At 45.5% G+C, this 26129-nt stretch overlaps 1 protein-coding gene across 1 annotated transcript in view; it reads left to right on the top strand.

Moving 5' to 3' along the window:
* Positions 1 to 3422: 3422 nt before the first annotated feature.
* Positions 3423 to 26129, top strand: part of plekhf2 (pleckstrin homology and FYVE domain containing 2) — a 34168-nt gene continuing 11461 nt past the window's right edge. The window contains exon 1 of the mRNA XM_033020072.1: positions 3423 to 3665. The gene's annotated coding sequence lies outside the window, so the exon portion shown is untranslated. The remainder of the gene's footprint in view (positions 3666 to 26129) is intronic.

Raw genomic sequence — 26129 nt, 5'->3', positions numbered from 1 at the left:
CTCTGAAACCGTGGTTTCTCCAGCGTCTGTTGTCTCCCTGTGCGTCTGTTGTCACATCCTGGCCTTAGACAGCTCTGCCAACTCTCACGCTTTGAGCGTGAGAGTCACGCATTTCAGCCAATTCTCACGCTGATGACAGAATTCTCACGCTGTCTTCAGTCCCTGCACAGTTTGTCTTTTTGCGCCATATCACAGCGATCTGTGCGGTCTGGGGAAGCGCGTCAGTTGGCGGCTGTGAGTGACGTCGCATCTCTTCTCTTCTTTCTTGGTTGGATGTGCAGCCGCCGACAACATGAAGCAGCCGGAGATAAAGCTAACCAGGTGAATCAGTTGTAAAACATGGGGAGGACCACAATGAGGCCAAACCCACAAAACCTGAACACCCTCCTCCCATCGCACCCTGGCCACTCCCAACCAGAGAGCAGTGCTGATCTACTATCTACCTCATTGGTGACCCTCGGACTATCCTTGATCGGACTTTGCTAGCTTTACCATGCACTAAACGTTTTTCCCTTATCATGTATCTATACACTGTAAGTGGCTCGATTGTGATCATGTTTTGTCTTTCTGCTGGCGGGTTAGCATGCAACTAAAGCTTTTCACTATACCTCGGAACACGTGACAATAAACTAAACGACTAAACTCACAAAGGTACGGTCCACGAGAGGTGCGGAGAGAGGTATACCATGTCGCAGCTGGTAGAGCTGGTGCCACCCAGCTCCAGAGATCGTTCCTGACCTCAGGTGCTCTCTGTGAGGAGCTTGCATGTTCTCTGTACAGAGCTTGTACGTGCTCCCTGTAACCTTGTGGGTTTTCTCTGGGTAGTCTGGTTTCCTCCCACACCCCAAAGACGTGCAGGTTTGTAGGTCAATTGGCTTCAGGTTCCTACGAGTAAGTATCACCAGCATCTTGTCCTGGACCAGCCATATTGAAGCAATGGCCAAGAAACCACTCCACCGCCTCTCCATCATTAGAAGGCTTAGGAAGTTCGTCATGTCCCCTACAACTCTCTCCAACTTTGAGAGATGTTCCATGGAAAATGTCTTATCGGGGTGCATCACAGTATGGTTTGGGAACAGCTCCATCCAAGACCGCAAGTGAGGCCCAATGCAAATTGGGAGGAACAGCACCTCACATTTCGCTAACGGTATTAATATTGATTTCTCTAACTTCAAGATAACTTCTCTGAACACTTTCAAGAGAGAGCTTGATAGGGCTCTTAAAGATAGCGGAGACTGGGGATATGGGGAGAAGGCAGGAACGGGGTACTGATTGGGGATGATCAGCCATGATCACATTGAATGGCGGTGCTGGCTCGAAGGACCGAATGGCCTATTCCTGTACCTATTGTCTATTGTAACTCTTGCTTTCCCTCTCTCTCCACCCTTCCCTCACGCTACCTCGCCGACTAATTTCACTGAACTGATTAATTTTACTGATTGTATGCCTCATCGTCCGCTTTGATCTGTCGTTTTCACACCTTCCATATGTCTAGTTCACCTTTCCCCTGTCTCTCTCTCTTCGGTGTAAACCAGCATCTGCAGTTCCTTCCTGCACGTCTCATCTACGGGCTCTCATTTCACTCCTACCATCGGGAAGAAGGTATAGGGGTGTGAAACCAGTGACCACCTGGGTCAATCCACCGGAATCCAATAGACAATAGACAATAGGTGCAGGAGTAGGCCATTCGGCCCTGCGAGCCAGCACCGCCATTCAATGTGATCATGGCTGATCATCCCCAATCAGTACCCCGTTCCTGTCTTCTCCCCATTTCCCCTGAATCCGGAGGTAAGATAGACACAAAATGGATCTGAAGATGGGTCTCGACCTGAAACGTCACCCCTTCCTTTTTTGCGTCTATCTTTGGTGTAAACCAGCATCTGCAGTTCCTTCCTACACAGCATCTCGAGGTGTGTGTTTTCACACTTCTGTACCTTTTGCTTGCTGGGAGAGGTCACCCGCATGTAAATTCAAGGGCTGGATAACAAGCAGTGGTTACACATTCTGTTGTGCTGCTGCGAGTAAGAATGTCATTATTCCATTGAGTCATAGAGTGATACAGTGGAAACAGGCCCTTCAGCCCAACTTGCCCACACCGGCCAACATTTCCCAGCTACACTATTCGGGTCTGCCTTTGGCCCATATACCTCCAAACCTGTCCAATGAACGTACCTGTCTAACTAATTCATTAAATGTTGGGATAGTCCCAGCCTCAACTACCTCGTTCCATACTCCTACCACCCTTTGTGTGGAAAAGGTACCCCTCAGATTCCCATTAAATATTTTCCCCTTCACCTTAAACCTATATCCTATCATCCTTGATTCGCCTACTCTGTGCATCTACCTGATCTATTCTTCTTATAGAAACATAGAAATAGGTGCAGGAGTAGGCCATTCGGCCCTTCGAGCCAGCACCTCCATTCAATACAATCATGGATGATCATCCAAATCAGTACCCCGTTCCTGCTTTCTCCCCATATCCCCATATTCGATTTTCCAACATCTGCAGTTCCTTCTTAAACACTTTGTCTACTCCACTGCGAAATCTCCTCAAGGTATGCCTACTTTGAAGAACTTCTCCTCCTCCCTCCGAAAACAGTTTTCCTCTTCCTTTGTCCTTTCCTCTCCCCGCCCCACCCCCACCCTACATCAATCTGAAGAAGGGTTTCGGCCCGAAACGTTGCCTATTTCATTCGCTCCATAGATGCTGCTGCACCTGCTGAGTTTCTCCAGCACTTTTGTCTACCTTCGATTTTCCAGCATCTGCAGTTCCTTCTTAAACACTTCTCCCCATATCCCTTGTTTTATACACCTCAAGAGACTCTGTGCATCTACCTGATCTATTCCTGTCATGATTTTACACACCTCTATAAGACCACCCCTCATCCTCCTCCCCTCCAGGGAATAGAGTCCCAGCCTGCTCAACCTCTCCCTGTAGCTCAGACCCTTGATAAGTACAAGCGTCAGGGGTTATCGGGAGAAGGCAGGAGAATGGGGTTAGGAGGGAGAGATAGATCAGCCATGTTTGAATGGCGGCCTAGACTTGATGGGCCGAATGACCTAATTCTGGGAGGCCACCTGGGACATGAGACAATAAAACACTTTTGACTCTCTTGGTTTGCAGCCTTCATCAAGTCGTCAAGTTTATTCGTCACCTACACATACGAGATGTGCAGTGAAATGAAAAGTGGCAATGCTCGCGGACTTTGTGCAAAAAGACAAACAAACAAACAAACTATAAACACAATCATAAACACACAATATTCTTTTACATATTAAATATTGGAAGGAATATTGACAGTCCATGGCCATCTCACGTGATGTGTGTGTGGGGGGGGGATTGCCCTCCTCCCAGCCAGGCCTCCCTCCCCGTCACGTGATGGCAAGTGAGGCTTGCCCTTCCCACGTGACGCGGGGGGGGGGGGGGGGGGGGAGAAATTCCCTCCTCTCCCGGTGACGTAATGACGTGAGCCGACCGGGAGCTGTGCGTGGCGACGCCCGCGTTCCCCGTCCCGCCGCCGCCACCGCCACCGCCATCTTGTGACCCCCCCCCCCCGCCCGCTGGGGGGTGAAGGCGAGAGCGAAGTGAAAAGTACTGGAGCGGCGGACAGCGGCCCGGCCTCAACCCTCACCTCCAGCCCGGTTAACGCCCGGCGAGGTCAATGGTAAGCGCGGGGGGAGCGGGAGCGGGAGATGTCGCTGGAAGTTGCGGTGGTTTGTGGTGACTTTTTTTTACCTCAGGCCGGGCGGGCATCGACTTGACGCCGCAGTTTCAGTTAGCGCGGTGTGGGAGTAACGGCGGAGTTTGTGCGCTGCGAGCTTTCGCCGTAGTTTGCGCGGAGTTGCGCCGTAGTTTGTGTGTGTGTGTGTGTGTGTGTGGAGCGGGAGTATTGTTTGTGTGATGGATATGACGGCGAGATTACTTCTTTGTAGGCGGGTGAAGGGCTAACGACACCGTTTGTGAGGCTGAGAGAGAGTAAGTTCAAGTTGCGCCGTGTGGTGGGGGCTAAGTTCGGCGAAGGTTGTGCGGTGCGGAGTTGCGCCGTGAGCAGTTTTGTGCCGTGAGCAGTAGTTGAGTAGTTTGGTGCGGAGTTGCGCCAAACCGCGGTTGCGAGTTGCTCCGTCGTAGCTGCGGTGGGAAGTTGCGCCCTAGTAGTTTGCGCGGTGAAAGGTGACACTGGAACCGTGAGCCTTGGACAAGTCGGGCTGAGCCGAACGGTCTCCACACCGTCTCCAGGTCCCGGGGTCCCGCGGGTGGGGGTGATCCAGCATCTGATGGGGTGGGTTGGGTTGAGATGGGAAGGGACGGGATGGTTTGGGAGAGGGTGGGGTGGCTGGTCTGGTCCCAGGCGCCGGTGAGGCTCCCCGACCCACCCTCTCCTTGTCACTAACCCTGTGCTCAGATCACTGAAAACTTTTCATCTTCTAGTTTTATTATTGCGATCAACACGATCGTAAATAAACGGAGACAAGGCGCTTCGTGTCTGGTGTTCGGAATAAACGTTATATTTTGACAAAAAGTTTTTAAGCCGCTCCCAGTTTTGCAAGAAAAAATACTGAGATCACATGCGTTCACTTAAAAAAAAAATCATCTTCGTTTCTGGGTGTGTACTTTCTGGCAGGACTGGTAATGTGAGCTTTGACGGTGGGATTCTTCGTGCAGGTTGTCACACACTAGAATTGCTTGCATGTGTTATGTATAAACAGACGGCCGTCAGTTGTATCCAGGGTGATTAAACTGGGTTGCCTGACACTTTTTTAAATGTTTATATGAAATCCGGAAGAAGACTGCGTGTATCAGCCAAACAAGCGACATTATTATGCTTACACTCCCTTCTGCTTTAAACCTGAATTAAATAAATGCTAGGTGAGGGTTTGGAGCTGATCTTGTGATACCAGGATCAGACTCTGTTAAGCACCTGATGCAAAAGTTGGGCATTTTGAGTTGAAGTGGTTAAGACAAAGATGGATAAAACTCTGCCATGTATCCTACCAGGAGATCTCAATCAATGCAGATAATTGGAAGTCAGTTATTGATTGACCTTCGGACAAGCTTAGGTATTTGAATGTACACAAAAATGCTGGAGAAACTCAGCGGGTGCAGCAGCATCTATGGAACGAAGGAAATAGGCAACGTTTCGGGCCAAAACCCTTCTTCAGATATTTGAATGATCTGTTCCCATTAAAAATGATCGTGGTGGTCAAATAATGATTACTCTGGCTTGTGGTCAGTTGGTATTGTATGATGTATTACATTTATTTTGTGGCATTTTTTGGTTGTTTCCAGAATTATTATGTTGATGTGAACATTTAAACTTTTACGAACCAGTTTTAAATTAATACTAACATGGGTGTAAGCTGTTTGACCCATAAGCCTGTTCCACCATTTTTTAACTGCTGATTTCCCTTCGTGCTTTAATGAGCAATGTTTCAAATTAAGTTCTTGTAATAAGGCAAAATTTGGTTACTTAAATTTGAAAGTTCTTTACAAGGTTGCTGAAGTTGCTGTTGATAATAATACATTTGTTGCTTAGCTGAAAGATAGAATATGTTCTTTATCTCGCATGTACGGTAAAGATTACATCGCTGAGTTAGTCAACTTGGTTAAAGCTTTGCAGATAATATAGATAAGTTGCGCATAAAACAGCACAAAAGCAGGTCCTTGATCCATGATGTTTGTGCCACAATGATGCCAATTTAAACTGCACATCCTCCTACACTTGCTCTATATTTTTTAATTCTGTCTGTTCACGTCTGTCCAAATGCCTCTTAAATGTTACTGTCATACTTGCTTCCACGAGTTCCCCAAGCAGTGTATTCTCAGCTCTACCACTTTCTATTTTAAAGAAAAACCTCCCACATGTCTTTAAAGTTTCCCCTTTCATGTTAAAGCCATGCTCCCTATTATTTGAAATTGGCTTCATGGGGAAAAGACTATCTGCCCTGTCCATGCCTCTCTTAAATTTTATATATTTTTATCGGGTCGCTCCCTCGGTCTCTGATGCCCCAGAGAAAACTCTTCCAATAGCTAATATCTTTACTCCAAGCAACAACCTGGTGAACCTCTCTTGCACCCTCAAGTCTCCACTACTTTACTGTAATGGACGAACAGAACTGCACAAAATATGCAAATATGTCTAACCAAAGTTTTGTAAGGCTGCAACATGACATCCTGTCTTTTATACTAAACCTATGATGACAATCATGCCATAAACAGGGCTCTCGCTTAACTTTTTTTCCTTGTTGCCAGCCGGGCAACCTTGGCAGCTTTTTAGGTTGCCAAATGACATTTTAGGTGGTCATTTAAGATGGCTTGCATGACGCGTGCTCGGACGAAGTGCGCAGTTACCAGTCGGAATTATGCATTCATATATTATTTCTGCTTCAAATAAAGTCACAAACTAACATATTCACCAATCAAGACATGATATATACCACAATGACATGCAGCAAAATTATAATACGGTATCTCAACTCTTTTTACACATTGCAATTAATGCCATTTTTATTATTTCTTTCCACTTCCAAACAAAAATGTGGTTGGATTATTCAGCGTATGATCAACCTGTGTCAATAAATCCTGGACCTTGATAACATATATGCTTAACCATGCACACTACAAGCATGTTTTCTGTGAAGGACCGAACATTATCATGACATGGCCATAGCATGGGTCGTTATTGCTATTGGTACAGAAACACTCTCGCTTCCCACATAATTTATCCACAACAAAATGAATCGGTGTGGATTGGATGGATTGAGGCAGGGGAATTAGTGAGTGTTGGCTGGAGTAGGTAAAATTATGAGGGGAGAGCGCAGGGGATGTCAGTGGGGTTGAATGGGGGGGGGATCTGTGCAGGATGGATGGGGGGAGCAGTGCAGGATGAAGTGGTGAGCAGTGCAGGATGGATGGGAAGGGGGTCAGTACAGGATGAATTGGGGGACCAGTGTAGGATTGATGGGGAGTGGCAGGAGAATCAATGCGAGGTGGCTAGGGAGATCAGTGCAGGATAAATAGATGGGGGGGGGGGGGGGGAGTGGGGAGCACAGGGGATGTCAGTGAGGACTGAATAGAGACAGGAATGGGGATCAGTGCGGGATGAAGAGGAGGGCTCTCAGGATAAGGGGAGTGGAGGGGGGTGTATGAGAGAGAGAGAGAGAGAGAGGAAGGGGCAGAGGAGGTGGGAAGGAAGGCCAGCGCTCCTCGTACAACACATGTCAGGCACAGAAATCGCAACCAAAATATAGAGTGGACAGAATATCTTGGCTGCCGCGCGCGCATGCGCACACACACGCGCGAGGCTTCGGAGGCTTCTGTGAACGGTAATTTCAGCTCAATCCAGCGCTAAATGCATCTCAGCTGCCTGTCTCGCCTACAGCCCCGTCTCAATCCAGACATGGCTGCTGGTTAACCTGGCGGGACAGGCAGAGCCGAGCTGGGTTTTGCGCTGCTTCTCTGCACTGGCTGTGGGCCTGGGGGCGCCGCGCCCGTCTGCCTCCCGACGCCTCTGGCCATCCCCGGGCGTGTGGAGGCTCGGGTGGGGACGGGGATGGTCCAGCAATTGCAGCGCCGGGATCCTGGCTGCGGTGCAGGTCTGCCGAGAGTGTTTTGGTTCGTCTCCCTCCTCCAATCACCCCCCTCCCCCCTACCCCTACTCTACTTCCGCCTCTGACCGACACATCCCTCCTCCAAGGGTCTGTTTTGAAAGCGCCGCTGGTGGAGTGGCAGCAGCTGCCGCTAACAGGCCGGGCGGGGCGGGGTGCGGGAGGAGGAGATGGAGCCGTCGCCGTCGCCGCTGCTGCCCGTCTTTAGCTCCGACCCTCCGTCACGCCACACTTAGCATCTTTCCCACAACCGTCGCCGACACAAAACGTCACGTTCCTTTTCTCCAGAGATGCTGCCGGACCCGCGGAGTTACTCCAGTTTTTGTGTGTCTATCTTCGGTATAAACCAAGTTGCCAAGCCGGGCAAAATGACTCGCCGTTTAGGTTGCCCGGCGGCAGTTTGAGTGGTCATTGGCACCCGGACAACCGTGAATTTCGAGCCCTGATAAACCTTTACCACCCTACTTATTTGTTTAGTTTACATAGATACAGTGTGGGAACAGGCCATTTGCCCAAGCCCCCCTCCCCTCCCGAATCTACACCGACAGGCAATACTAACACCCCATATACACACACACTAGGGACAACTAGTGATAGTCGGAGTATAGAAGTGAGATCGACTGATTGATCAAATGGTGCCAGCACAACAACCTGGCTCTCAATATCAGTAAAACCAATGAACTGATTGTGGACTTTGTAAGAGGAAGGATGAGGCCCCACAATCCTGTTTATATCAACGGGACGATGGTGGAGAGAGTAAAAAACTTCAAATTCCTGGGTGTGCATATTTCCGAAGATCTTTCCTGGACCCAGCACACTGATGCAGTTATAAATTAAGCACATCAATGCCTCTACTTCCTGAGAAGGTTAAGGAGATTTGGTATGTCAAAGAGGATTCTCTTGAACCTCTACAAGTGTACAGTGCAGAGCATATTGACTGCTTGCATCATGGCCTGGTTCGGCATCTTGAACATCCAGGAGCGGACAAACCTGCAAAAAATTGTGAACACTGCCCAGTCCATCACCGGCACTGACCTTCCCACCATCAAAGGGATTTATCGGAGTCGCTGCCTCAAAGGCAGCCAGCATCATCAGAGACCCACACCATCCTGGCCACACACTCATTTTGCCATCGGGAAGAAGGTACAGGAGCCTGAAAACTGTAACGCTATGGTTCAGGAACAGCTACTTCCCCACAGCCATCGGGCTATTAAACACAACATCAAATAAGCTCTGAACTACTATAGACTATTTTTATTATTATTATTATTGTACTACTATTGTTTGTTTTTTGAGAGTGTGTGTAAATATATATGTGTGTGTATATGTATATAGATATGTGTGTACTAGTGAGTGTGTGTGTGTGTGTATATATACCCATTGATCTTTTTTTCTCTCATTTATCATATTGTTTACAGTGTACTATGTTTACATATTCTGTTGTGCTGCAGCAAGTAAGAATTTCATTGTTCTATCTGCGACATATGACAATAAAACACTCTTGATTTACATTTGTACCAAGCCAATTTATTGACAGACCTGTATGTATAGGGCAAGATTATAGTATATCCTAACACTGTATGTCTTTGGAGTTTTGGAGGAAACCAAAGATCAAGAGAAAATCCATGCAAGTCACGGAGAGAACGTACAAACTCCGTACACAGCACCCATAGTTAGGATTAAACCCGGGTCCCTGGTGCTGTAACGCCAGAATTGTGTTGCCATTTGCTGCAGTAACGTGACTGAGAGGATTGGAATAATGTATTGGGATGGGAAGCAGTGACTATCCCATGATATTGTTGTTATTGTGTGGAAATGGTGCCTTATTGAATTGCTGCAGTGCATGTTATAAAACACGCCTATTGCACCCAATACGTTGTCAATTTTAGAAGTTGAATCAAATGACCAGGTTTCCCATCAAGTGAACTGCAGGGTATAAAGATAATGTTCCCCAAGTCCTTGACTTTCACCCTATTGCCTTCGTGCCCAGTGCACCATCCTTTGTCATTCCTGTCAGCTGCAATGGGATCACACCACTGGCCACGTCTTCTGCAGGGACCACTTTCTCTGAGACATTGGTCTGTTGTTTCTTATCCACCCACTCCTCCTTGACCCCCTAACACATTTCCCTACAACTGCAGGAGGTGCAACACCTTTTCCTACACCTCCTTCCTCATCACCATCCATGGAACCGAATGGCCCTTCCAGGCAAGAATTCATCTGCACTGCCTCCAACCTCATCTCTTGCCTCTTTAAATTTTATATATTCTGATGCCCGAGAGTAAACTTTGGGCTCACAAACTGACTCTGCTTCATGTGCTGTTTTGCAAAACACTTGATAAAGGCACAGTGCTGGAGTAACTCAGTGAGTTAGACAGCCCCAACCTCATCTACTGTATCCGTTGTTCAAGATGTGGACTCTTATGCATCGGCGAGTCCAAACATAGACTAGGCGATAGTTTCTTGGAACACCTTCGCTCAGCCTGCCTGGACCTACCTGATCTCCCGGTTGTCAAACACTTTAATTCCACTTCCCATTTCTGTCCAATGTCTCCTCCATTGTCAGAATGAGCCTAAAAGCAAATTGGTGGAACAGCATCTTATATTTTGCTTGGGCAGCTTACCGCCCAGTGGTATGAATATTGATTCCTCTCACTTCAGGTAGCCCCGGCATTCCCTCTCTCTATCCCTCCCCCACCCAAGTTACATCAGCTTCTTGTTTTCACCCAACAAATAGCTTACAATGGCCTGTTTCCTTTTTCATCTTTACTTTTTTTGCATACCCTTTATTAATTGTTCTTTATCTCTCCACATCATCATCTACATTCCCACACATCTCTGGAAGATATGGACCGGCGACATTTTGGGGCCGGACCCTCTTCCGACATTCTGGTGGGGGCGGGGGGGGGGGGGGGGGGGGGGGAGCTAAGAAAAGGGGTTGGACAAGACCTGGCAAGTGCTGGATATTTACAGGTGGGGGCACAAACCAGAGGAATAATTGCTCCTATTCTTCCTGGGTAGTTTACATCCCTATGGTGTCAAAATTGAATTTTACAATTTAAGTTAACCATTATTATCTTCCAATCCACCTTGACCTTTGTTTTTGCCCATACAGCCCCTTCATACATTTTCACCACTTTCTGGTTGAATTCACCTACATCCAACACATTTTACCCATTAGATCTCCACCATCTAGCTCAATATGCCCTTTATCTCTCCCATAACAGATCCATTATCACATTTCTTACTGATCAGACTGGTACACGTAGACTTTGTCCCTTATCAGTTCATCCTCCCCTCCCCACGTTGGTTCCATCTTCCCTCTTTCCTTGTTTATTTCCACCTATTGCCAGTCTGTATCTCCCAACCCGATGCCTCCCCTGGCTCCATCCATCTATTATCCATCACATATTTTACCTTCTACCCTCTCACCCATCCCCCTCTCCTTTTTATACCTGCTCTCTTCCCCCACAGTCCCGCTGCAGGATCTCATCCTTAAACACTGACAATTTATTTTCAGTTCAGTCCCCCTCCCCTCATTCTCTTCGATTTTGTTATTCCAGTGGTTTGTTTCTTGTGTCTCTAATCAAGTGAACTGCTCTGTTATGTTATAAAAAATGACATTATCTATTTCATTGGGTTTTCAATTTCACTTCTGATATGATCCTTGGAATTGAACCTTGAAATTGTGGAGAGGTTTTGAAGGAAGATAAGCTATTTGTCAGACCTTATCAAACTTCTGCACTACTTTTCTGGCTATCTTGTCTGCATGGCTTCTAGTTAATGGTGCCATTTCTTTTGTAGATGATAACAATGGGGTACTTGCTGGTATTACGTCAAGGCCAACAATGATCTTGAAACAGTGCCCAGTTGAAACCCCACTCCCAATGCATTGTTAATTTAGGTGAATGATCATGGAAAAATGGGCAAGTGGTCTGGGTTGATGGGCAAATCTCTATTTCAAAGGTTGGGAATTTTCATCTTTTTGTTTTTCACTTCTCTGCAGTGTTATTTCAGTGGCACAAGATTAACAGTATATCAGATGGGTACATTAGTATTATGTAGTAATTGTCCATATGTACGGTGTCCATATTTTTAGTGTTTTGGAGCACGTGCCAAATAAGATTTGGAGTGAAATCCTAAAGTTAGATTTGGTAATTTTTTCCTTATCTTGAAAAATGGTAATTACATTTAATTGAGCAGTATTTTATCGGATATAAATGAGACTCTAAACTCTGGAATCTTGAGCAGAACACAATGCCTGAGGAACTCAGTGTGTCGAGCAGCATCTGGTGAAGTAATGGACTGGTGAAGTTTTGGGATGGGAAGAAATATCAACCAGAAATATTGCCTGTCTATTCCCTCACCAGATGCTGTCTGAACTACTGAGTTCCTCCTGCATTTTGTGCTTTCCTCAGTATTTTATTGATACTGGTTTATTATTGTCACGTGAATGAAAATACAGTGAAAAACATTGTGATATTTGCAACTAAGCTTTTGTGAAACTTTTTCAAATTTACAGTTGGTTCTTGGGCATAATTATTCTGCATACACGCTATAAAAGTCAGTTATGTGCTGGGCAGCTGTGAATTAACATTACACTGCCTCATTTATAAAACAGAACATTTAAAAGAAAGGTCTCGATCCAAAAAAAATGTGTAAAAGGTTGAATAATGACCAGCTCCAGTGATGGGATTTAATCCTGACCTCCATTAATCTCTTCGTGGTTGTTTGTTCTTCATGCACCCCCTCCGCCCCAGCCGGCATGTTTCATCCAATAGCTCAATGGTGTGAGAGTTGTTCGGTTAATTGCCACTATGATGAGCGTTTGTCGGCACTGGGCCTGTATTTGCTGGAGTTTAGAAGAATGTACAGAATAGTGAATGACCTGGATAGAGTGAATGTGGAGAGGATGTTTCCATGAGTGGGAGCGTCTATGGCTAGAGGTGATAGCCTCAGAATCCAAGGACGTTCTTTTAGGAAGGAGATGAGGAGGAATTTCTTCAGTCAGAGGGTGGTGAATCTGGAATTCTTTGCCACAGAAGGCTGTGGAGGCAGTGTATATATTTAAGGCAGAGATAGACAGATTCTTGATTAGTACGGGTGTCAGAGGTTATGGGGGGGGGGGGGGGGGGGAAGGCAGGAGAATGGGGTTAGGAGGGAGAGATAGATCAGCCATGATTGAATGGCAGAGTAGATTTGATGGGCTGAATGGGCTAATTCTACTATCACGTGATCTTATGATCTACAAATTGCCCTACACTCAATTACGTGCTGGGGAGGGGGAATTTATGGTACTGTGGGGAGAATAAAGTGGGATTAGTGAATGGGTGTTTGATGGCTTGTGCGGACTTGGTGTACCAAAGAGTCTATTTCAAACAATGTGTCTCTACTATCCAACTTGTAGGTTAACATATTCACATCAAATTGTGTCAGAAATGTCTTAAAATCATATAAGGGATGCGTTTAAAAAATAAAAAAGGTCTCCCTCATCTATGACAGTGCCCTCTATAATATTTGGGACAAAGACCCATCATTTATTTATTTGCCTCTGTACTCCACAATTTGAGATTTGTAATAGCAAAAATCACATGTGGTTAAAGTGCACGTTGTCAGATTTTAATAAACGCCATTTTTATACGTTTTGGTTTCACCATGTAGAAATTACAGCAGTGTTTATACATAGTTTCTCCCCCCCCCCCCCATTTCAGGGCACCATAATGTTTGGGACACAGAAATGTCATGTAAATGAAAGTAGTTATGTTTAGTATTTTGTTGCATATCCTTTGCATGCAATGACTGCTTGAAGTCTGCAATTCATAAACATCATCAGTTGCTGGGTGTCTTCTCTGGTGATGCTCTGCCAGGCCTGTATTTCAGCCATCTTTAGCTTATTCTTGTTTTGAGAGCTAGTCCCCTTCAGTTTTCTCTTCAGCATATAAAAGGCATGCTCAATTTGGTTCAGATCGGGTGATTGACTTGGCAAATCAAGAAATTACAATTTTTTGGCTGAAAAACTCCTTTGTTGCTTTAGCAATATGTTTGGGATCATTGTCTTGCTGTAGAATGAGCCGTTGGCCATGGGTTTTGAGGCATTTGTTTGGACTTGAGCAGATAGAATGTGTCAAACCACTTCAGAATTCATTATGCTACTACCATCAGCAGTTGTATCATCAATGAAGTGAACCAGTACATTCAGCAACCATACATGTCCAGGCCATAACACACCCACCACTGTGTTCCACAGATGAGGTAGTATGCTTTGGATCTTGGGCAGTTCCTTCTCTCCATATTTTGCTCTTGCCATCACTCTGGTATGTTAATCTTCGTCTCATCTGTCCACAAGACCTTTTTTTCCAGAACTTTGGTTGTACTTTTTACTTCTTGGCAAACTACAACCTGGCCATCCTATTTTTGCGGCTAACAAGTGTTTGCATCTTGCAGTGTAGCCTTTGTATTTCTGTTCATGAAGTTTTCCACGGACAGTGGTCATTAACAAATCCACACCTGACTTCTGAAGAGTGGTTCTGATCTGTCGGACAGGTGTTTGGGGATTTTTCTTTATTATAGAGAAAATGTTTCTGTCATCAGCTGTGGAGGTCTTCCTTGGCCTGCCAGTCCCTTTGCGATTAGTAAGCTCACCAGTGCTCTCTTCTTCTTAATGATGTTCCAAACAGTTGATTTTGGTAAGCCTTAGTAGGCCCCCCCTCGGTCATGATTGACCATGGGTGATGCATCCTAGTTTGCACGTGATGTATGGTCGGATGCAAGCCTGGGCGATGTCATCTGGAGGACAGGCTGTTGCCCATGCAGCACGTCCCCCCTCTCTACGTTGCTGATTGATCCAAAGGAACAGCAGGGCCGTTACAGTTTGGCACCAGCGCCGTCGCAGGAGCTGCCAGAGCGAGGTTGTAGACAATGACAAACTGTCTTGGGGGCTACGAATCCGGATTTTCTTGAGGTTTACTCCAGGAGCCTTTCCCATGACTGGATATGGCCACAAGGCAGTGGAGGTTTTAAATTGACTGCCTTCCAAGGCTGACTAGCCCCATCTGCCCGAGGTAAGCTTAAAGTTTAGCTAATGTCTCTAACGGTTTTTCTTGTTTCTCAGTCTCATAATGGCTTTTTTTGACTTTCATTGGCACAACTTTGGTCCTCATCTTGATAAACAGCAATAAAAGTTTCCAAAGGTGATGGAAAGACTGGAGGAAAGACTAGGTGTTGAGAGCTCTCTTAAACCTGCATTAAGGTGGCATTTAAACACACCTGAGCAATTACAAACATCTATGAAGCCATGTGTCCCAAACATTATGGTGCCCTGAAATGGGGGGGGGGGGGGGGGGGAACTATGTATAAACACAGCTGTAATTTCTACATGGTAAAACCAAAATGTATAAAAATGGCCTTAATTAAAATCTGACCGTGCACTTTAACTACATGTGATTATTTCTATTACAAATCTCAAATTGTGGAGTACAGAGGCAAATAAATACAGGATGGGTCTTTGTCCCAAACATTATGGAGGGCACTGTAAGTACTTTGCCATGAAATGGGGTTTCATTTATGTACAGGTGCACAACCTTTTATCCGAAGATCCAAATAACGAAAACCTCCGAATAGCGGCCATTTTTTCGGTCCTTGAAGAAAGGTCCTTGAAAACGTTCACCGAGGGCGGCCCGCAGAGGTGACAACGGAACCTCCGGTCGGTCCTCGAAGAAAGGGGAACTAAATCCCCATTCATAAAAGAGAAGATGAGGGTATATTGCGCGGGAGGGTTAATAATTGACAATATGCTGCTGCCTGCCCGCTGAATTAAAAAGTTCCCACGGTAGACTCACGATATACAGTGTTTCGTGAGTCTTGCGTGGGAACTTTTTAACTCAGCGGGGCAGGCAGCAGCAGATTGTCGCTCGCTTCAGTATCACCCCACCTACACCCCTCTGCTTCCCGGCCATGTGTGTGACCCCTTCCCTCCCCTCTCCAGCTCCCCGCCCATTGCACCGGCGCGGGGGCTTTGCACTGTCTTCACGTCGGCGATTGCAGCAGGACCGTGTCAGGACCAATTGGACACCGACCATCAGGCCCACCGCAAGCACGGAGATCCCAGAGACCCACAGCCAACAGCAGCCCAGCCCAGCCCCACTCCAACTACAGAGGAACCTAGGTTGCGGATGACGGGGCGCAGCTCGGGGCGTCGTAGGGGCCCATCGGGGAGCGGCCACTCAAAGCCACGCCGGGAGATGTAGGGCCCTGCCCCGGTCTTGATGTTGGAGCCCCCGGCGGGCGCTAGCAAGTCCGCGGCAATTTACAGCCGCGCCGGGCGTTGTAAGGCCCCCCTCCAGGTCACTCTCAACCTCTATGATGTTTGCTCTCAACCCCGTAATTCGGGCGGGAGAAGTCGCCGTTGCCGGTGCCCCGCAAAGCAGTCTCCCACCAGGAGACCCGCGAGCTCCCGGTGTCACCATCCACCGGAGTCGGGTCGCAGCAGCTCGCCCCCGCAACTCTCCACGCTCCGAAGCTGGCTAGCTCCACGGAGGTAGGTCCGTAGGTCCACAGCTCCCACCGCCGCCCACCGACCCCCAGGCCCACTGCAAGCACGGAGATCCCAGAGACCCACAGCCAGCAGCAACTCCAGCCCAGCCCCGCTCCAACTCCAGAGGAACACGTAGGGGCAGAAGCTGATGGTGTGCAAGGTACGTCTTGTTCTTGGGGTGGCGGATGAGGGGGCGCAGCTCGGGCTGTGGGCGAACTGCCACTTGTCGCTGTAGCGGCCAAAGATCATAGAGGAGCTCCTCTATGATCTTTGGTAGCGGCCCATCGGGGAGCGGATTCCTCTGGAGTTGGAGGAGGAGGGGGGTATTGTGCTGTTTGATCGCCCCCTGCTATCCCAGGGACAGGGAGACACAGCGACGTTTTAGACTGGTGGGCAATCACTTCCAAAGTTCTGCCCACACAGTCAGTACACTTCTCCTACACTGTATTTCATACAAACATTTATTCTGCAAGAAAAAACGACATTGAAGACTCAAACTCGCGATCGAGTAACTGCCAGGATCAAGGCGCAAACTCGCGACCTTGCGGATATGAGCCGAGCACTCTACCACTGAGCCAGCCATTAAAATCTACGCTAAAAAAATTCCATTCCGAAGACCGACAAATTCTGAATTACGAAAAGTGTCTGGTCCCAAGGCTTTCGGATAAAAGGTTGTGCACCTGTAGCATGTTTTGTGACCTCGGGACTGTCATAGCACTTTATAGTATGAAACTTCCAATGAAGGAAAATTTGACTGCCAATCTGTGTTCCCTGGTGATAGCAATGTGAACGCAATATGGCAACAAAGGAAGGTGTTTTTGATTCAAGTTTTTCTTTACTAAGGCCGATTAAGAAACTAATTTTAATCCAAAAACTGCCGCAAACTATTACTTAATGTTCCTGAAACAAATGTTTTGCCACCTACAAGGTAATATGACTTGCACTGATCCATTCTGACGAGTTTTAATGACATTTTCGATTAGGTTTCCCTCTGCATTTTAAGAATGATTTTAATAGAGTTGCTGTGGTGCAGAAATTGTTTGTGCTGCTGCACAGCTCTGGTGAGCTGGGTGTGATCCTGATCTTGGGTGTTCTTTGTGTGGAGTTTGGACGCCTTTCCTCTGACTGTGCATTCTCCCGTGTGCTTTGGTTTCCTCCCACTTTCTGGCTGCTAGTGTAATAGACAATAGGTGCAGGAGTAGGCCATTTGGCCCTTCGAGCCAGAACCGCCATTCAATGTGATCATGGCTGATTATCCACAATCAGTACCCGGTTCCTGCCTTCTCCCCATATCCCTTGACTTCGCTATCTTTAAGAGCTCTATCTAACTCTCTCTTGAAAGTATCCAGAGAACCGGCCTCCACCGCCCTCTGAGGCAGAGAATTCCACACACTCACAACTCTCAGTGAGAAAAAGTGTTTCCTCATCTCTGTTCTAAATGGCTTACCCCTTATTCTGAACCTGTGGCCCCTGGTTCTGGACTCCCCCAACATCGGGAACAAGTGAGTCGCAAGAGAACATGATGGGGAGGAAAGGTTGGTGGGAAAGGAGTCGATGGGCATGTGAGAGATAGTAGGTTACTGGAAAGTAAGTGGGAGAATAGTTCATGGGAATGCTCTGAAAGTCAGCAGAGACTAGAAGTCTGAATGGCCCCCGATATCGTAAGAAATTGAGAAATTCTTTAAAATTTGCAGTATTTTACAGGTAAATTGCAATGCCCATTTTGAAATGCAAAGCTTTGTAGGGCCAATTTCAATTCATAATAAGTAATTGAGTCAGCATTACTTCCTTTCCCCACTCAGTACTTTTGTGTGCTCTTTTAAACCACAATCCTCTATAGTCAAATATCCCATTGGTTAAAATAAGTTAAAATTGAGTTAAAATGGATCTTGAGAATGAGCATTAATGCAGTATCCTGTATGAGAAATCTAGTTCTATTAAGCCAATGTACATGCTCTGCTTGAGATTATTTTAAGGCTAACTGGCCGTAGAATTTTAAAAGCAAACTAATGTGGTATTTTCTATATACATTATACATATACATTTTGTATGACATTGATGGATCCTGCTCTTTGAAAAATAACTGATTAGCTCGAATACTTTACTATTCTTAAAATAATAAAGGGTGCATAGAATAGTTTGATAAATTGCCTACAAAATGCATGGGACATTGTGTCGGTGTCATTCTGTTTGTAGCTCAAATTCAATTTTTATTTTAGAAAAAATCTGACCTTACCTGCTATTATCCACATATCTTTGTGGTAGTGTTCTAAATATTCACAAACCAAGGAAATCTTGATAGAGTCATAGAGTGAAACAGTGTGGAAACTTGCCTGCACTTGGTCCATATCCCTCCAAACTTGTCCTATCCATGTATTTCCTAACTGTTTCTTAAATGGGATAGTCCCAGCCTCAACTACCTCCTCTGGCAGCTTGTTCAATACACCCCCCTTTGTGTGAAAAAGTTACCCCTCGGATTCCTATTAAATCGTTTCCCCTTCACCTTGAACCTATGTCCTCGGGTCCTTGATTCCCCTACTCTGGACAAGAGACTTTATGCATCTACCCGATCTATTCCTCTCATGATTTTATACACCTCTATAAGATCATCCCTCATCCTCCTCTGCTCCAAGGAATAGAGACCCAGCCTACTCAACCTCTCCCTATAGCTCACACTCTCTAGTCCTGGCAACATCCTCGTAAATCTTTTCTGAACCCTTTCAAGCTTGACAATATCTTTCCTATAACATGGTGCCCAGAACTGAACACAATATTCTATATGCAGTCTCACCAACGTCTTGTACAACTGCAACATGACCTCCCAACTTCTATACTCAATACTCTGCATGATGAAGGCCAAAATGCCAAAAGCCTTTTTGACCGCCTTATCTACCTGCGACTTGACCTTCAGGGAACCATGCACTTGCACTCCTAGACCCCTCTGCTCTAGAACAATCCCCAGAGGCCTACCATTTACTGTGTAGGTCCTGGCGTTGTTGGACGTCCCAAAATGCAACACCTCACACTTCTCTGTATTAAATTGCGTCAACCATTCCTCAGCCCACCTGGCCAATCGATCCAGATCCTGCTGTAATCTTTCACAACCATCTTCACTATCTGCAAAACCACTCACTTTTGTGTCATCAGCAAACTTGCTAATCTTGCCCTGTATGTTCTCATCCAAATCATTGATGTAGATGACAAAGAATAACGGACTCAACACCGAACCCTGAGGCACGCCACTAGTCACAGGCCTCCTGTTATCAATTTCCACTGGAGAAACAGCTTAATGTTAAGAACTCTGACCTTTCAAGCATTTAGTTTCCAAGGGATCTTGTCTCATTCTTCTAAATTCCATCAGTATGGGTCTATTCTACTTGACGTTATAGATAGCATTATAATTTACAGCTCTCATTAACAACCACTCTACTTATGAAGTAACATTTTGTTTTGTGCTTTGGAAAATCTTGCGGCACAGTTTGATTTCATCAGTCTGAAGAAGGGTCTCGACCCGAAACGTTGCCCATTCCTTCTCTCCAGAGATGCTGCCTCGCCCGCTGAGTTACTCCAGCATTTTTGTCTACCTTCGATTTTTCCAGCATCTGCAGTTCTTTAGTGTGTTGGATGAATTTGTGGGGAAATATGATATGAAAGATCTTCAACTGACCACCTGAACCTATTTTTCCTTCCTTATTTCCCTGAAAGCCACATCAAGTCAGGTCTGGAGAAGACTTGCACTTCTATAGAATTCTCATGTGGAAGAAATACTGTGTAGAAAATCTCTGGGTGAATGGACAATTATAGATTAATTAAGCAATGAGAAGGATTGGGAAATTGCATAAGAAAGTGTAACAATAAACACATTGGCTAATGCTTTAAACACTTGGTGTATAGGTAATGTTTTTTTAAGACAAATGTAATGAAAATATCGGCTGGCAAAGTGCCCCAGCCAAGGTTGGGAAAAAAAATAAAGATAACATTGAATTAAAATTTAAAAAAAAAAAGTTGTTATTAGAAAATAGTAGGGCTGAGGATTTGGGAAAATTTAACAATTCAACTAAGGACAGCCAAGGCATTCATAAAAAAAGAGCTTCTACAGATACGTGAAGTGGAAAAACATTGTGGATTCCTTACAGACTGGAACGGGAGAAATTATGTTGGGGATTAAGGAAATGCCAGAGAAATTCAATATTTTGGTATTTATTCTTGGAAAAAGACGTTGAAAATCTGGAAGTATTGGAGACTTGCAGGTCTAGAGCGAATGATGACCTCAAAAAACTGCCATTGATGAAAAAATAAATCCCCAGCACCTTTTAGATGAGTGAGTAGAAATATTGATTGCTGATTCTTGAATGGTTCTCATGGATTGGAAAGCATTAAATGAAATCCCAACTTAAAAATGACAGTGTGAAATGGGAACCTGCGCATCAGTTAGCTTAAAAGATGTAGGGAAAGTGCCTGAAACTCTTGGTAGAGGCAACAGACGTTTCAGACAATGGTCCCCCACCGATTTTCCGGCACCCTTGGTTCCAGAGCCTTGCCCTATTATCCATTTTGCTGGGCCACACAGGTCATTGGTTTGGGTGGGACGCGAGGTTCTGGCTCGCAAAGTCAACAGTGGAAATAGGCTATGGGAAAGGATCTGCTGGCTCCAGTGGGCTCGAGTACCCAGTGCTGGAGGAAATTCGACCCACCGATCGGCAGAGAAGTCACGATGACATCGGGCGCCTCATCCGGACTAGGCGCCACATTTTCGGGGGGGATTTCAAGTGTGCTTTTGTAATTGTATCTGGTTTAAAGGAGGTGCCAGAGCACCAGTTTCTGGAAAATCAGTTGTGGACCTGAAATAGGACTGGGCACAATCGACATGCAATAATGAAAGGGACACGTTAGTTTTTTTTGAGGTTGTAACTAAAGGATAATGGTGAACCTGCTTCAGTGAGATGCCCAATGAGATTAATGTAAAATTTGAGGACGTGTTTTTGGAGGTAAAGATTAAAGGTTGGTTAAAGCATAGAATGGATAGGATTAAAGAGAGAAAATCGTCCATTTCCTCATTGTTTAATTGCAGGAAAGTTTGGAACGTTTTGCAACAAGCAGCTTGGTTTGGTTTAGAGTACAGCATGGAAACAGGCCCTTTGACCCAAGTCCGTGCCAACCAACAATTATCCATACACTATTTCTATCCCAGGGACAATTTACTGGAGCCAATTAACCTACAAAGCTGCACATCTTTGAAATATGTCGGTTCGGTGTGTCACCCACAGCGCGTGACAGTGCGGCCGCATAGAGGGAGACGGGGCGGATGTTCTTTGATTGACAGATTCTTGATTGATAAGGGTGTCAGGGGTTATGGAGAGAAGGCAAGAGAATGGGGTTGAGAGGGAAAGATGGATCAGCCATGTTTGAACGATGGAGTTGACGTGATGGGCCTAATAGCCTAATTCTGCACCCGGAACGTGAATAATGTTATAATACTTTCTACCCGTGTGTTTTGAGTACACCTGTCTAGTCACTATATTTCCAGCCCCTTAATATCGCAGCATTGATGCCTTATTGCTGCACTTCCTCTGAAGAAGCAATGCTGGTCACTTTTTAAAAACAAAAGTTTGGTTGGGATGAGCTCTGAAATCGGCATGCTTTAAATGACATAGGAAACAAACATTCTTATCAATACATCAGTATGTTGATGCTAAAGGCCTGTCCCACATTCACGACCTAATTCACGACCTCTGCCGAGTTTGCCCTTGACTCGTACTCGCAGCACGGTTGTAGCAGGCCGTGATGCTAGTTGTAGGTGCTCGTGGCATCAAGTAGGTCGGGGCGTTTTTCTAACATGATGAAAAATGTCCATGAGTAAAAAAGGTTGTGAAACCTTAAGGGTTGAAAGGATCTCCAGCAGAGCTCTAGGTGGAATCTAAGAAATGATTTAATTTTTCATGATGCTGCATGTAATGTGAACTTGTTAAGACTTGTATTGACTGTATTTTTGCAACCAAAGTTAGGTAAATCATGTTGGCCATGGCTCGATGATGGAATCCTTTCTTTGTAAAAAATAGTAGGGAGTGGCTCCACTTTAGGAAATTGTGCAGATGCTTCTATGCTGTGGAAATATTACTGTACTATTACAAGTGTTGTTTCCAATAAAGCATTAAATTAAGGCCTTCCCTGTCTTTTCATGGCAGTTTAGAGATACAGCATGAAAACATGCCTTTTGGCCTACTGAGTCTATGCCGACTGTCGATCACCTGTTCTTACTGCTTCTATCTTAACTCACTTTTTCATCCACTCCGTACACACATGGGGCAATTTAGTGGCCAGTTAGCCTATAAACCTGCACGTCTTTGGGATGTGGTAGGAAGCCGGAGAAACCAGAGGAAACCTGTGGTCACATCAAAAACATGCGAACTTTACACAGACAACACCCGAGGTCAGGATCGGACACGGGTCTATGGTGCTGTGAGGCAGCAGCTGCATCATTGTGCCACTCGATAGCATTTTGAAGTCATAAGAAATTCTTTTGATTCCCAATATTTATCACTGAAGCAAAATTAATGACAAAAATCTGTGAATAACCAGAAAATCTGTGTGCAATTGAGCTGCCACTTGAATATTACACCAATAACTGCAATTTAAACATTTGTAAAGTGCTTTACAATGGCATAAGGCCACGAGTGCTGCAAATACAAATTGTTTATTTGGCTCCTTCTCTTTATATTCTTTGCATGATTAAATTCTGGCTTTTCTTAGTTTATTCAGGATTTGTTTTTCTCATTAGTGAAGATATTGCAATAGGTAACTGGTATGAATTTGCTAAGTCTGAAGTGTTGATATTTTGTCAAAATAATATTGAGATTAAATATTGTTACTTGTAAATCGTACAGCAACGTGAAGCCAGGAGCAGAAACACGGTTGGGATCAACACCAAATATCCTGTCAGCAAAGTATAGGGGAACCTAAATTACTGGTGATAGACCTTGGTGCTGACTCTACATAGAAGATATGGAGTTTATTAAACCTGAAATGAATGAAACTACCAGGTGTCATGAAATTCCTTTTAGGAAGCAAAATCGTCCATTCTTGTTTGATTAAGATTTGACTCATAACTTGCTGTTGACCCAGAAATCACTCAGTTCAAGGACAATAAGTCGTGACTTTACCACATCTTGTGAACAAATTAAGGACATTTATGCCATTTTAAAGTTAATTTTGCTGAATGGCAAGTCCCCGGCTGCTGCTTAATTGAAAGCCGTGAAATTCCAGGGTTTGAGGGAGATAGAGACAAACCCGTTAGCAAATTTGCAGATGACACAACGCTGGGTGGCCGTGTGAACTGTGAGGAGGATGCTATGCAAATGCAGGGTGATTTGGACAGGTTGGGTGAGTGGGCAGATGCATGGCAGATGCAGTTTAATGTGGATAAATGTGAGGTTATCCACATTGGGAGCAAAAACAGGAAGGCAGATTATTATCTAAATGGTGTCAAGTTGGGAAAAGGGGAAGTACAATGGGATCTGGGGGTCCTTGTTCATCTGTCAATGAAAGTATGCATGCAGGTACAGCAGGCAGTGAAGAAAGCGAATGGCATGTTGTCCTTCATAACAAGAGGAGTTGAGTATAGGAGCAAAGAGGTCCTTCTGCAGTTGTACAGGGCCCTAGTGAGACCACACCTGGAGTATTGTGTGCAGTTTTGGTCCCCTAATTTGAGGAAGGACGTTCTTGCTATTGAGGGAGTGCAGCGTAGGCTCACAAGGTTAATTCCCAGGATGGTGGGACTGTCATATGCTGAGAGAATGGAGCGGCTGGGCTTGTATACTCTGAAATTTAGAAGGATGAGAGTGGATCTTATTGAGACCTATAACATTATTAAGGGTTTGGACACGCTGCAGGCAGGAAACATGTTCATGATGTTGGGGGAGTTTAGAAAAAGGGGCCACAGTTTATGAATAATAGAAACATAGAAAATAGGTGCAGGAGGAGACCATTCAAGCCAGCACCGCCATTCATCATGATCATGGCTGATCATCCCCAATCAATAACCCGTGCCTGCCTTCTCCCCATATCCCTTGATTCCACTAGCCCCTAGAGCTCTATCTAACTCTCTCTTAAATCCATCCAATGACGGCCTCCACTGCCCTCTGTGGCAGGGAATTCCACAAATTCACAACTCTCTGGGTGAAAACCTTTTTTCTCACCTCAGTCTTAAATGGCTTCCCCTTTATTCTAAGACTGGCCCCTGGTTCCGGACTCGCCCAACATTGGGAACATTTTTCCTGTATCTAGCTTGTTCAGTCCTTTTATAATTTTATATGTTTCTATAAGATCCACCTCTCATCCTTCTAAACTCCAGTGAATACAAGCTTAGTCTTTTCAATCTTTCCTCATATGACAGTCCCGCCATCCCAGGGATCAATCTCGTGAACCCTCGCTGCACTGCCTCAATCACAAGGATGTCCTTCCTCAAATTCGGAGACCAAAACTGGACACAATACTCCAGATGTGGTCTCACCAGAGTCCTATACAACTGCAGAAGAACCTCTTTACTCCTAATAAGGGATAAGGCATTTAGAACGGAGATGAGGAAACACTTTTTCACACAGAATTGTGAGTCTGGAATTCTCTGCGTCAGAAGACCGGTTCTCTGGATACTTTCAAGAGAGAGCTTGATAGGGCTCTTAAAGATAGCGGAGTCAGGGGATATGGGGAGAAGGCAAGAACGGGGTACTGATTGGGATTAGTTGGCAGAAATCAGCCATGTTTGAATAGCGGAGTAGACTCGATGGGCCAAATTACCTAATTCTACTCCTATAACTTGTGAACTTGTGAAATCCTCAAACTTGATCATAAATTGATGGTCTGTTACACCAAAACGTTTCCCCCTGATTCTAGATTCTTTATCTGAGGAAGCTTCCTCGCTGTATCTACCATGTCAATAACTCAATCTTGTGTTTCAGTAAGATTATGTCAAGGAATTCTTGGCCCAAATTATTCTGTTTTTCCACATAAGACAATGTCTTCATTCTGAGTATCAATCAAGTGAAAGTCTGCACAGTTTTCAATGCAAATATATCCTTAAAAAGGAGACAAACTGTACTCCAGACATGGTTTCAACAAAGCACTGCATAGTTATAGCAAGATAACTACTCTACCGTCTGGCAGTCATCATCGGCGGTCACTCAAAACGAGTATGACTGTCCTCTTTTGGGAGGACGCCTGTGTGAGACTTTGTTTAATGTGGGGAGACTGGTGCACAAACAGCCACCACACAGTCCTTGACAGATCTGGGTCAGGATCCAGTGGCATGGAGTCCAAGACGACCGGAGACCTTTTTCTGCTGCAGCCTTCATCCGCTTTCCCAGCCGTGTGACGCTCCACTAAAGTCAGCCATCGTCCTCCGCCTGTTCCACCGTTGAGGTCTTGGTTGGATTGCTCTTTGTCGGGGACCTCCCTCTCGACCATACCGCCATGGGTGGCTCTACCAGGAGCATAGCTCCAATGTATCTACCGTGTCTTGTGTGAAGCTCCCATCCACAGAACCCCATGTGGTCTTGTGGTGAACATGCAAACTCTGGCCTGAGGTTGCAGTGCTGACTGTAACTCTGTTACTCTGCCACCCTATCTGCCTGTATATTTCCTAATGTTCCTTGGAATCCTCTTCTCAATATTTTAAAGCATCCTGAGAGTCATTGTGTCATATCACGTGGAAACGGGCCCTCCGGCCCAACTTGCCCACACTGACCAACATATCCCAGATACACTAGTCCCACCTGCCTGCGTTCGGTCCATATCTCTCCAAACCCGTCCTATCCATGTACCTGTCTAAATGTTTTCTTAAATGTCGGGGTAGTCCCAGCCTCGACTACCTCCTCTGGCAGCTCGTCCCATACCCCCACCACCCGTTGTGTGAAAAAGTTACCTCTCAGATTCCTATTACATTTTTCATCTTAAACCTATGCTCTTTGCATTCTAAAATGTTAATCCTCTAGCCTAC

This window comes from Amblyraja radiata, chromosome 4 (assembly GCF_010909765.2).
Source record: "Amblyraja radiata isolate CabotCenter1 chromosome 4, sAmbRad1.1.pri, whole genome shotgun sequence".
In the NCBI taxonomy this organism is placed as follows: Eukaryota; Metazoa; Chordata; class Chondrichthyes; order Rajiformes; family Rajidae; genus Amblyraja; species Amblyraja radiata.
Note: the sequence above shows the minus strand (reverse complement) of the source record. Positions and strands in the feature narration are given on the sequence as shown.